The following is a 10,703-nucleotide window of genomic DNA, read 5'->3' as shown; positions in this document are numbered from 1 at the left end:
GCTTTTTTAGGCCTTTAGCGGCGCTTTTTAGCGACGCTAAAAGTATTTGCGGCACCTTGATAAGCGCCGGAAAAAATGCCGCTAAAGATCGCGTCGCCGCTAAAGACCAGGACCTTTAGCGGCGCTTTTTCCACAAATGCCGCTAAAGATTAGGACCTTTAGCGGCGCTTTACCCACAAACGCCGGTAAAGACCAGAACCTTTAGCGGCGCTTTTCCCACAAACGCCGCTAAAGATCAGGACTTTTAGCGGCGCATTCCCCAAAAAACGCCACTAAAGGTCACAAAAAATTATAAAAAAATTATAAAAACGCTATTCCATTCTTTGGATTTGCTCCATTCCTATCCTAAATTATTATAAAAATGTCAATCCCTTTACTTGCTTAAGCAAATCCTTTAGAACTGCTCCATTCTTCGGTTAGAGATTGCAGCAACAGCAAATGTGAGATTCCACCAATTAAAAAATGTATAATTTAATATGAAGACGTATTAAAATGAAAATTCATGAACAAGAAGATAAATGTTTTTCACTATATCTCATGTAGCAAGTCAAATTACCTTTGATTACATAACATTCCTTTGAAATTTAAAAAAAAAAAATTGAAACTAGTTCATATCAACTTATTTGAACTTACAATTCTAGGAAAGCATAAAATGTAGTTCCATGAGCATGCATTTAAAGTAGCAAAAAAATTACTGATTACAGTGACAGTTTAAGCTCCAAATCTAGCTCTTGTGTGTCACTTGATTCTGAATTTTGACTGCTCGATCCCAATGAGTTGCTGAGATGTTTCTTGCTCCTTGAGTGTGAATCCTATAAGAATGTAAGGAACTAAAACAAGTTAAATTTTAAAACACAATCATCACATAGCACATAAACTAAAACAAGTTAAATTTAAACACTTCAATTTGCAGCACTTTAACATATCAATTAACAACATTCATACACATCAATTACAGCGATAAAACATCTCAATTTTCAGCAACTAAACACTTCAATTTGCAGCACTTAAACACTTCAATTTACAGCATTTAAACACTTAAATTTGCAGCACTTAAACATATCAATTAACAACATTTATACACCTCAATTACAACGATAAAACATCTCAATTTCCAGCAACTAAATACTTCAATTTGCAGCACTTAAACACTTAAATTTGCAGCACTTAAACACTTCAATTTACAGCATTTAAACACTTAAATTTGCAACACTTAAACATATCAATTAACAACATTTATACACCTCAATTACAACGATAAAACATCTCAATTTCCAGCACTTAAACACTTCAATTTGCAGCACTTAAACACTTCAATTTGCAGCATTTAAACACTTCAATTTGCAGCACTTAAAGATATCAATTAACAACATTTATACACCTCAATTACAGCGATAAAACATCTCAATTTCCAACAACTAAGCACTTCAATTTGCAGCACTTAAACGCTTCAATTTGCAGCACTTAAACACTTCAATTTACAGCATTTAAACACTTAAATTTGCAGCACTTAAACATACCAATTAACAACATTCAATGCTGCTTATCACATAATATCCTGGATGGTCCTTAGAAGAAAGGTCATTGATGTTTCCCAAGTTCTTAAAAACGCCAATATAAAATAGAACTCAATTTAATAGTATCTAGTATTTTGTTTTTCATGTCTTTCATAAAATGGAACTCAAACCATATTGCGTCACAAAAACATGACAAAAATTGTGGCATCAAATATTTACTCATAATTTACATAATAATAACGATAAAAATATTAAATAAAACATTCATAAATTAATGGGCATGTCAACAGACTATCCATGCCCTCGTTGGCATCTAAGTAGAAATGCTGAAAATGAAAAAAGTAATTAGAACATAATCACATACTAATTGATGCATGCTCCACTTTGAAATGAAAAAGTTCTGTTCCCACCCTTCAACAAATGACACTCCATTTAGTAAGGTAGAAGCAATATATCCAGGTGCACCTGTCAAATCATTTCAATAGCAACTCAATAAGCAACTTGACTCAATAAAACCAGCTATTGAGCATATGAAGTTCTTTTGAAGTGATTCAACTGACAGTTCCAGTGTACTATTAATTGGAGAAACTTAAATATTTCAAAACCTGCTTATAAGAAATCACCTTGGAACATATATAAGGAAAAAGATGAACATCAAGGGAACTGCATGCCATTGTTTGATAGAACTACATTGTCCTAGACTTATCGTGACTAATCTTAAGATAGCTTCTAATGAAACATATCAGAGATAATCCTCACTTGGAAATGCCTGGGGTGCTTGAACAAATATATATTTTGTAATTTTTGTTAAAAAAAAGAAAAAAAAGCTCTTCCTAGGATTCATTACTCTATAGTCTGTACAGTAATTTCCCTTATAAACCCAATATTTTGACCAATTTTTAGATTTTAGTAGATCAAGAAATGCAATGGAAAAAATTCAACATCGTATGATTCGAAGAAAATATTATAATACGTCTTATGTGACCTTTAAAATAGAATTTGTTTAATTCAGGTATTGTTGTATTATTTTGCAGCTTCCTTTTGGGCAACAAATGATCTGAAACTATAATCTTACATGATACTCAAGTTATAAAGACCATTTACCCCGAAAAGGTGCAGCAATCGCAATCTAGTTCTTCACATATTTCTCAAAAACCTGTACAAGAAAAGAAGCATTGCATCACAAAGAGATAGAACACGAAACTAGAACTCGTGTGGGAAAAAACAAGGATAAAGAGCACAGTAAAGTAGAAAAAGGAGGAGATAGGAGATGCAATAGATAGCTTACATCACTGTGAAGGCCGATGAAACATTTTACCAGAAGACCCCCCATAGAATGACTTATGATCTTTATCTTTTTTCCCCCTGATGCTTTATACACTGACTCTAGTTTTGCTGCCAGGCGATCCAATGTGTCTTGCAACCTAAAAGAAAGCTAGAATCAACCATTAGAAAAAAATCTATAAATTGCAAGGAACGACAGGCCACCACCCTTAATTAGAAGGAAAATAATTAAAAAAGATCAATAATTAAAAACCTCCTCACTCCCCTCTTCGTTTTCTTTATCTTTCAACTCCTCTTCCTCTGATTTCTTCTCATCTAGGGTTTCAGTGCAGTGAAATGAAAAGGAAAAAGAAGTGTGATTGGTGTAGGTGTATTGACTGGTATTGTTGGAAATGGGAAATTTGGGGGATTTCAACTAAAGAAAAACAAACTATTATTTGGTGATTTAGGGCACACGACAGAGATGAGAAGAAGAGGGGGTAATGAGCGGGTAACAAAAAATCATTTTTTGGGTGAGCGGGATTTTGATTAACTTTGTGGTGTTTTTGTTAAAAACGTCGCTATTGCTTATCTTTTGCTGCGTTTTTCATAAAAACGCCACAAAAATATTTCATTTTAAACAAAACGACACTGTTTTATTTTGCTAAAAATATTTTATTTTGTCTACTAAAAATTTTTAGTTAAGTAATTTTTAAAACATTTATTATTACTATTTTTATAAATTGGATTTTTATAAAAAAATCAAGTACTCTCAAAATAAATATCATATATTTTAATAAGAAAAAAATGATTAAATGGCTGCAATTAATTATTAAGTTAGAATTATCTAATGTTAATTACTATTTCTAATAAAGATTGAAATGTTAATCATGATTTTATATTATTATTTTCGATTTAACCTCCATTTTATTAGAGATATTTCTTCTTAACTAAAATATAACTATTATGCTAGATGTTCGATGTGGAATGATTTTAATTTTGTATTTATTTTTATTTGTTATAATTTGGTCCTATCCAAAATAGATAGTAATTACCTATTCATATCAATCATTACTTTTTTATTTATTTATCAATTTTTTGTTAAATCTAATATTTAAATATATCAAATGGTTTTAGATTAAATATTTTTAAATATAAAAGCATTAATTGATTGTATAATTTTTATCATTTAACAAATCTCAAGTAAACCTTCAATCCTAAACCAGGTTAATATATATAAAATTTATCTATTAAGTTCTTAAATAATTTAAACTATAATCATAATTTTAATATATTAAAATTAATATTATCTCTTTTACAATTATATAAGAAATTATTTAATATATAAATTAAAAAAACTAATTAATGTAAACCCTAAACCCTTATCCCCTAAATCGTAAAACATAAACCGTAAACCCCTAACCCTTAAACCCCAATCCTTATAATTGTCCTCCATAAGTTTTGTGACCGCATTTAGTATAGGTCCTTAATCTTAAAGATATTTAAAAAGATTCAAACTCCTAGTTTTAACAGTACTCCTAGTTTCTTCAACTCCGAAAGATTCAAACTCCTCATCCACATCAACAGATGCCGCAATGCAGGTGATTTTTTCTTTTGGAACCTTGAATCCATCATCAACTTTAGGATTTCCTTACTTCTCCCTAGCACCAATGTCCAAACCTAATAACTTAAAAAATTCAATCAACAAACAGAAGGTGAATTGGAGGCAGGAATACCTAAAAGAAACATTCAACTGCAAGTTGTAATGGTATCCATAGGAAGAAGAAAATAGTAAGGTGTTACAGATAATTTAAAATGTAAAAGTGCCAAGCAAAACCATGGGTTATATTCAGTTTCTGAAACAACAGAACAAACAAGTTATGAAACTTTTACACATGAACACCTAAAATTCCAATCAATCCTAACGACATATCTACCATTTTTTTTTAAATTCACGTCAATATTATAAAATTAAAGAAACCAAATTATACTAAATTAAAATAAAATGATAACAGATCGGGACTAAAACCATAATCAGACCATAATAAAAATAAATCATTCTTGCCTGAAATGATGAAAATATCCAGAGTTAAACACATTTCTATCAAGCAACAAAAATCTCTAACCACCAACAACAAAATATCAAGAAACACTAGGATCCAAACCACACCAACAAAAATATGCAAAAACCTTAAAATAGTAACCCCTATATCTTAAACTCTAAACCACATATACCCTAAACCAAAAACCTTAAACTATAGTGATAAATCTCTTTTTACGATTATATAAAAAATTATTTAATATGTAAATAAAAAACACTCAGTAATGTACCTAAAAAACTTTTAAAAAAACCCAAAAAATTATTTAATATGATAAATCTGAGCATTAGCGGCGCTTCTCCAAAAAACGCCGCTAAAGCCCTGAGCATTAGCGGCGCTTCTTCATAAACGCCACTAAAGCCCTGAGCATTAGCGGCGCTTTTTCAAAAACGCCGCTAATGCACCCAAAACTCAGAAAAAGACCTAGTTGGACTTCGGTTTTTTGCGGCGCTTTTTGGAAAACGCCGCTAATGCTCATTTTTAGTGGCGTTTTTTAAAAAGCGCTGCTAATACTCTATCTTTAGTGGCGTTTTTTAAAAAGCGCCGCTAATGCTTGATTTTTAGCGGCTTTTTTTATCCAAACGCAGCTAAAAATGCCGCTAAAAGCCTGTTTTGGTGTAGTGATACTTGTTTTCTCTAATCAAGTAGTGAAAGCCTCCTTTGTCTACTTGAAACATAAATAGAGAATTAAACGAATAATGAAGGTAGGAAATACAAAAAAAAAAAAAGACATAAAAAAATATATGCATGTAGGACGCATAACAATTTGACACAATGCATATGGCCATGTACTTATCCAAATGTCAGTGCTCTTTATCTCATAATTTTGAATGATATCAAACAAATCCATTCTTTCATCGATTCCTCGTTGAAGTTGAGTATTTTGTTATGTATTCTCATTATAGGGATTTGGGTATTTATAAAATATAGGTATTGTTTATAGAAAAGATGTCTGAAGTAAGTTCTATGCATGTTGACATGTAATATATGTTTATCGGTCAACTCGTTTGATTTCGCATCTAACATACGAACTTGGCTTGCGAGCCCTCCCCCCGAACCCTCCCTGTGAGCCCTTAATGTATCTACCTTGTAGAACTTAAGCTCAAGTCGTGAGTTGGTATTTCTAGTTATATTTAGATTCCAGATCGGTAATGAGAAATACCATAACAAATAGTATATACAATAATTATGTAAATAAATTTTTACTATAATTGAAAACAATTTTAATATATTCAGCAGTTGAATTTATGCTGAAGTACACTATGCCTATTGTCCCATGCTTAATTGATTAGTTCATGATTGGGTTGAAGTAAAAAAAATTGAAGGTTATATGTATCACTAAGACTACATTTAGTATTAAATGGAAAAAAAAACAAATTTCGCTCATGAATTACACTTATTACTCAATGTAAAACTGTAACATATAGGTATATCTAAGTGTCACATAAGAGTGCAATTGAGAAGAGAGAATATAAATCAATCCAACATTGCAACAACAAGCCATATAGTTGTTTTCATATTACTGTCATTTATCTTACTTGAAATACATGTATTTCATGCAAATTGAGCAATAAAAAGCATAGGTGCCCACTTATAACACCTATGCCTAACCACATGAATGTACCACATATTCCTGATATCAACACTCAGCCACTCATTTATCAGCTCACCCATCAAAGGTAAGCTAATATTTATAAGATAAGAGTTGAATTTGAAATGTTGCATGTCTCACATCTATGAATAAATAGTTTTATTCTAGAAATTCGTAAAAGTAAAACACATTGGTTAGGGAGAAAGATGAAACTAAAAGAATCAATTTCTAAGTTTGTAAATTTCATACCAATTAAAATCTTCCTATCATGGCATTTTGGGAGTAACAAGGAAGGTATGCCAAAAACAAAACAACCCAAATAAATTATTAGGATAAGAACAACCACTAATTACATAAATACAACCTTAAAGTATATTCGATTTTAAGATGGGATATTATTTAGTTTCTTGAATAACTTATCATCTATTCATTTTAATATTCATGATTTTTCTTAATTACTAAAATCAGGCAAATTAGATTCTTAACTGAATTTCAGTCTTAAATCCTAATGATTGGATTTCACCTTCGAACATAAAAACTTTTAGAAAAAAATCACAAAAAGGCATATGGTTGTAAAAACTCAAATAAATATATTTTACATTTGTTTAATAATGATGAAACAAAGATGAACAGCAAAAGAAAATTCCCAAAAATTATGAATCAAACTAAATAAAAATGATAATCTGATAACGTACAGAAGTTTGAGAGGAAAGACAGCTGGAGAGAGAGAAGAAACAAAGAGAGAGAGATGTTTCAGAAATTCATTGTCTCAAAGCATAACCACCCTGCAGTGCTGTTGGTTGGCTAAATAAGCAAAATTAACGTTTTTTTACAGTTGTATTAGCAGACAATACGCACAGTTTTAGTAATGGCTTACCCTGGTTTACGCATCCTTTTGGTACCAAGACATTCCCCTCCCCAACGCGATAAAATACTTTGTTTTATTATTGAAAATTAAAATTGCCAACAACAAGTTTAACGAAATTAAATAGAAATTTGAAAGTTGGTCAAAACCCTGGTGCTGACTGTTTGCTTGTTCCATAACAATTGCTCCCCTCTTGCAGCAAATCCTTGTTCTCAAGGATCGAAGGATGGAAATTTTCTTTGGAGCTCTTGTAGGTTCTCCCACGTTGCATCTTCTGGAAAGTTGTTCGCCCATTCTACTAATACTTCCATGACTGCACTATTTTCCTTCTTAACCATTCTTCGATCTACAACCCTCATTGGTTCTATGCTCAACTCACCGTCAGAGCCAACTAAGAGTAGGTTAGATGTAATAGAGGCTCTATCGATATGTTTCTGGAGCTGTGACACATGGAAGGTGTGATGAATACATGACCTTACTGGCAAAAGTAGTTTGTAGGCACCAATACCAGTCTTAGCTTCCACTGGAAAAGGACCAACATATTTTGGAAACAACTTTTGATTTCGAATATTCCTCATAGTATGCTGTATGTATGGCTGTAGCTTGAGGTAAACTAAATTCCCGACTGTGAACTCCCTTTCATACCTCCTTCGATCGATCATTTGTTTCATTCTCTCTTGAGATCTTTTGAGGTGAAATTCCAACAATTCCCTGGTAACCTCCCTGTTTTGAAGGCTTCTATCAACAACAGCCACTAGTGAGGCTCCTGCTAGGTAAGGAAGATGAAGTGGGGGCTCTTGACCGTAGAGTGCTTCATAAGGAGTGGTCTGAATGGATGAGTGGTGAGTGGTGTTGCACCACCATTTGACAAAAGGTAGCCACAAAAACCATTTACTAGGAGTTTCTCCTGACATGTAACGTAAATACCCCTCGAGGCATCGATTGAACACCTTTGTTTGGCTGTCGATTTTGGGAGTGGTAGGCTGTAGACATATGCAACTTGGTTCCCAACTATTTAAATAAATCTTGCCAGAAATTACTCACAAAGACCTTATCTCAGTCAGAAATGATAGATTCTGGGATCCCATGTAGCTTATAAATATGTGACATGTACACCTGAGCTACATCTAAAGCTGAGAAAGGATGAGAGAGAGCCAAAAAGTGACCATATTTTGTTAACTTGTCTACCACAACCATAACCACACTCTTCCCCTTCGAAGTTGGGAGTCCTTCAACAAAATCCATACTAATGGATTCCCAAGCTCGTGCAGGTATAGGTAGGGGATGTAAGAGTCCTCGTGAAATAGATAAATCAGCCTTGCATTTTTCACAACCCACCACTTCATATCGCGAGATAACCCCTTCCAATACACTAATTGATAAGCTATAAAAGTAACATATTTTAATCTCATTCTTAATGCATTTTTGGATGATTAATTATAACAATTAGTTTATTTGATGCTCTCAATCCTTTAAATTCATGTTTCTATACTTAGGAGAGCATTTGGGAGCGAAAGGAGCGAAAAATAAGCCAAAATCAGATAAATAGAGCTCTTTTCAAGAGCCACACGGCATGAGCATTTCCATACAAGTGGACACATGCCCCTGTGAGCCACACGAGTTGGACATATGCCCATGTGCCAGCCCGTGTCGATTTCACACCTTGCTAACCAAATACGCAGAAAAATCCAATTTTTAGGCTTTTTGAGCATTCCAACGTCTATAAATACCAATTAGAAGAAGACATAAGGGAGGAATCAGAGATGATTGAAGAAAACACTCGAAGAACACTATCGAAATCAACTCAGAAGCGGATCTACATCAAGATCGAAGATCTCCTTTTAATTTCTTTCGAAAACGTTTTATTGAGTTTCTTTATGTCTTGTGGTTATTTTGACTTTGAGATGTTTTCATTCAGGATTATGAACTAATTCCATAGATACCTAGGGATGATGAAACCTACGATGAATCCTTTTATTTAATTTCTGTTTTAAACGATAAATACTTGATTATTATTCTCAATTATGTATGCTTATTTCTTGTTTTAATATTTTTGGGATATTAATTTGTGTTTAATATCCTTATTTCAGTGGAGGAAAAGTCTTTGTTTAAGAGTAGATCTAGCATAATTGAGTGAAATTTCATGCAATCCTAGAAATAGGACGACATAAATCATTGGATTAGAGTCAAATCTAATAGGAGAATCCATATATCGAGTTAATGCGAAGATAGGGGCTTTAATTAAAAAGAGATTTTAATTAATCAACCTAGAGTCAATTGTTCTTACTATTGGAAGAGATATTGACATAATTTAGGGATTTCTATGGATCAAAGCACAAGTGAATAAATCGTTTAATTCATATTCATAATAATAGGTGAAGTCTAGGTGGATTCTTTCTTGGGTATTGTCTATCTCATTGGTTAATATTCGATTACTTCTTTGATTCATTCTCTGTTGCGTTCTTAGTTAAATTAGTTTAGTAAATTTAGATTAAAACACATCACTCCAAATTGTCGGCTAAATAATAGAAAATAGTAATTACTAATACTTTTTGTCCTCGTGGATACGATATTCTCTAGTCACCATAGCTATACTATCGTTCGATAAGTGCACTTGCCTTTGTCATATTTATAGTTAGTTTAGTGACCATCAAGTTTTTGGCCCCGTTGCTGGGGACTAAAATATTAGGAACACTCTATTTTTTATTAATTTAGCCATTTTTATTTTATTTTTTTTCTTTTTAGTTTAATTTTTACATACTAATTGTTTTTTATTTGCTTCTGGCAGGTTCCTTTAGTTTATGACTAAAAGAAACCTGTCGCAACCATTACTGTTTAATAGTGAAATTGAAAGTACAACTCATAGAAACCATAGAGAAGCAAGGCAGAGTCAAGAAAATTTAGTAGACGAGCAAGAGGACATTGTTATTATTGAGGAGATGGGTGATAAACATAATAATTAGCCATCTCCTACAGTTGTTGCAGATCCAGATCCTGTTCCTCGTACTATGCTCGATTATGCCAAGCCCACTCTAACTGGGGCTAAATCGAGTATTGTGAGACCCACCATTGCTGTAAATAATTTTGAACTGAAGTCAAACACTATTCAGATGATACATTAGTTTGTTCAGTTCGATGGTTTGCAAGACAAAGATCCAAATACTTATTTGGCCAATTTCTTGGAAATCTGCGATACTTTCAAGATTAATGGCTCCACTAACGACGCTATTCGTTTACGATTATTCCTTTTCTCATTATGGAGTAAAGAAAAATAGTGGTTGAAATCTTTACCATGAGGTTCCATTACCAAATGGGCTCAAATGACCAAGAAGTTCATTCTAAAGTACTTCCCACTGGCTAAGACAGCC

The 10,703-nt window shown here is 32.6% G+C and overlaps 1 long non-coding RNA gene across 3 annotated transcripts; it reads right to left on the bottom strand.

Moving 5' to 3' along the window:
• Positions 1–505: 505 nt before the first annotated feature.
• LOC105778400 (uncharacterized) lies at positions 506–3,322 on the bottom strand. Of its 3 annotated transcripts, none has more exons than XR_008189732.1 (5): positions 3,055–3,322; positions 2,806–2,952; positions 2,622–2,673; positions 1,882–1,982; positions 506–812 (listed from the first exon to the last, which is right to left on the bottom strand). It is a non-coding gene; the product is annotated as an uncharacterized LOC105778400 (long non-coding RNA). The 3 variants fall into 3 exon arrangements; XR_008189731.1 differs by having other exon boundaries at positions 2,806–2,941; positions 3,055–3,321; XR_001128706.2 differs by having other exon boundaries at positions 2,806–3,319.
• Between the last annotated feature and the right edge of the window lie 7,381 nt (positions 3,323–10,703).

Source organism: Gossypium raimondii, chromosome 10 (assembly GCF_025698545.1).
Source record: "Gossypium raimondii isolate GPD5lz chromosome 10, ASM2569854v1, whole genome shotgun sequence".
NCBI classification, from domain to species: Eukaryota; Viridiplantae; Streptophyta; class Magnoliopsida; order Malvales; family Malvaceae; genus Gossypium; species Gossypium raimondii.
The sequence above is the reverse complement of the archived record's forward strand: the minus strand, read 5'-3'. Positions and strand labels throughout refer to the sequence as shown.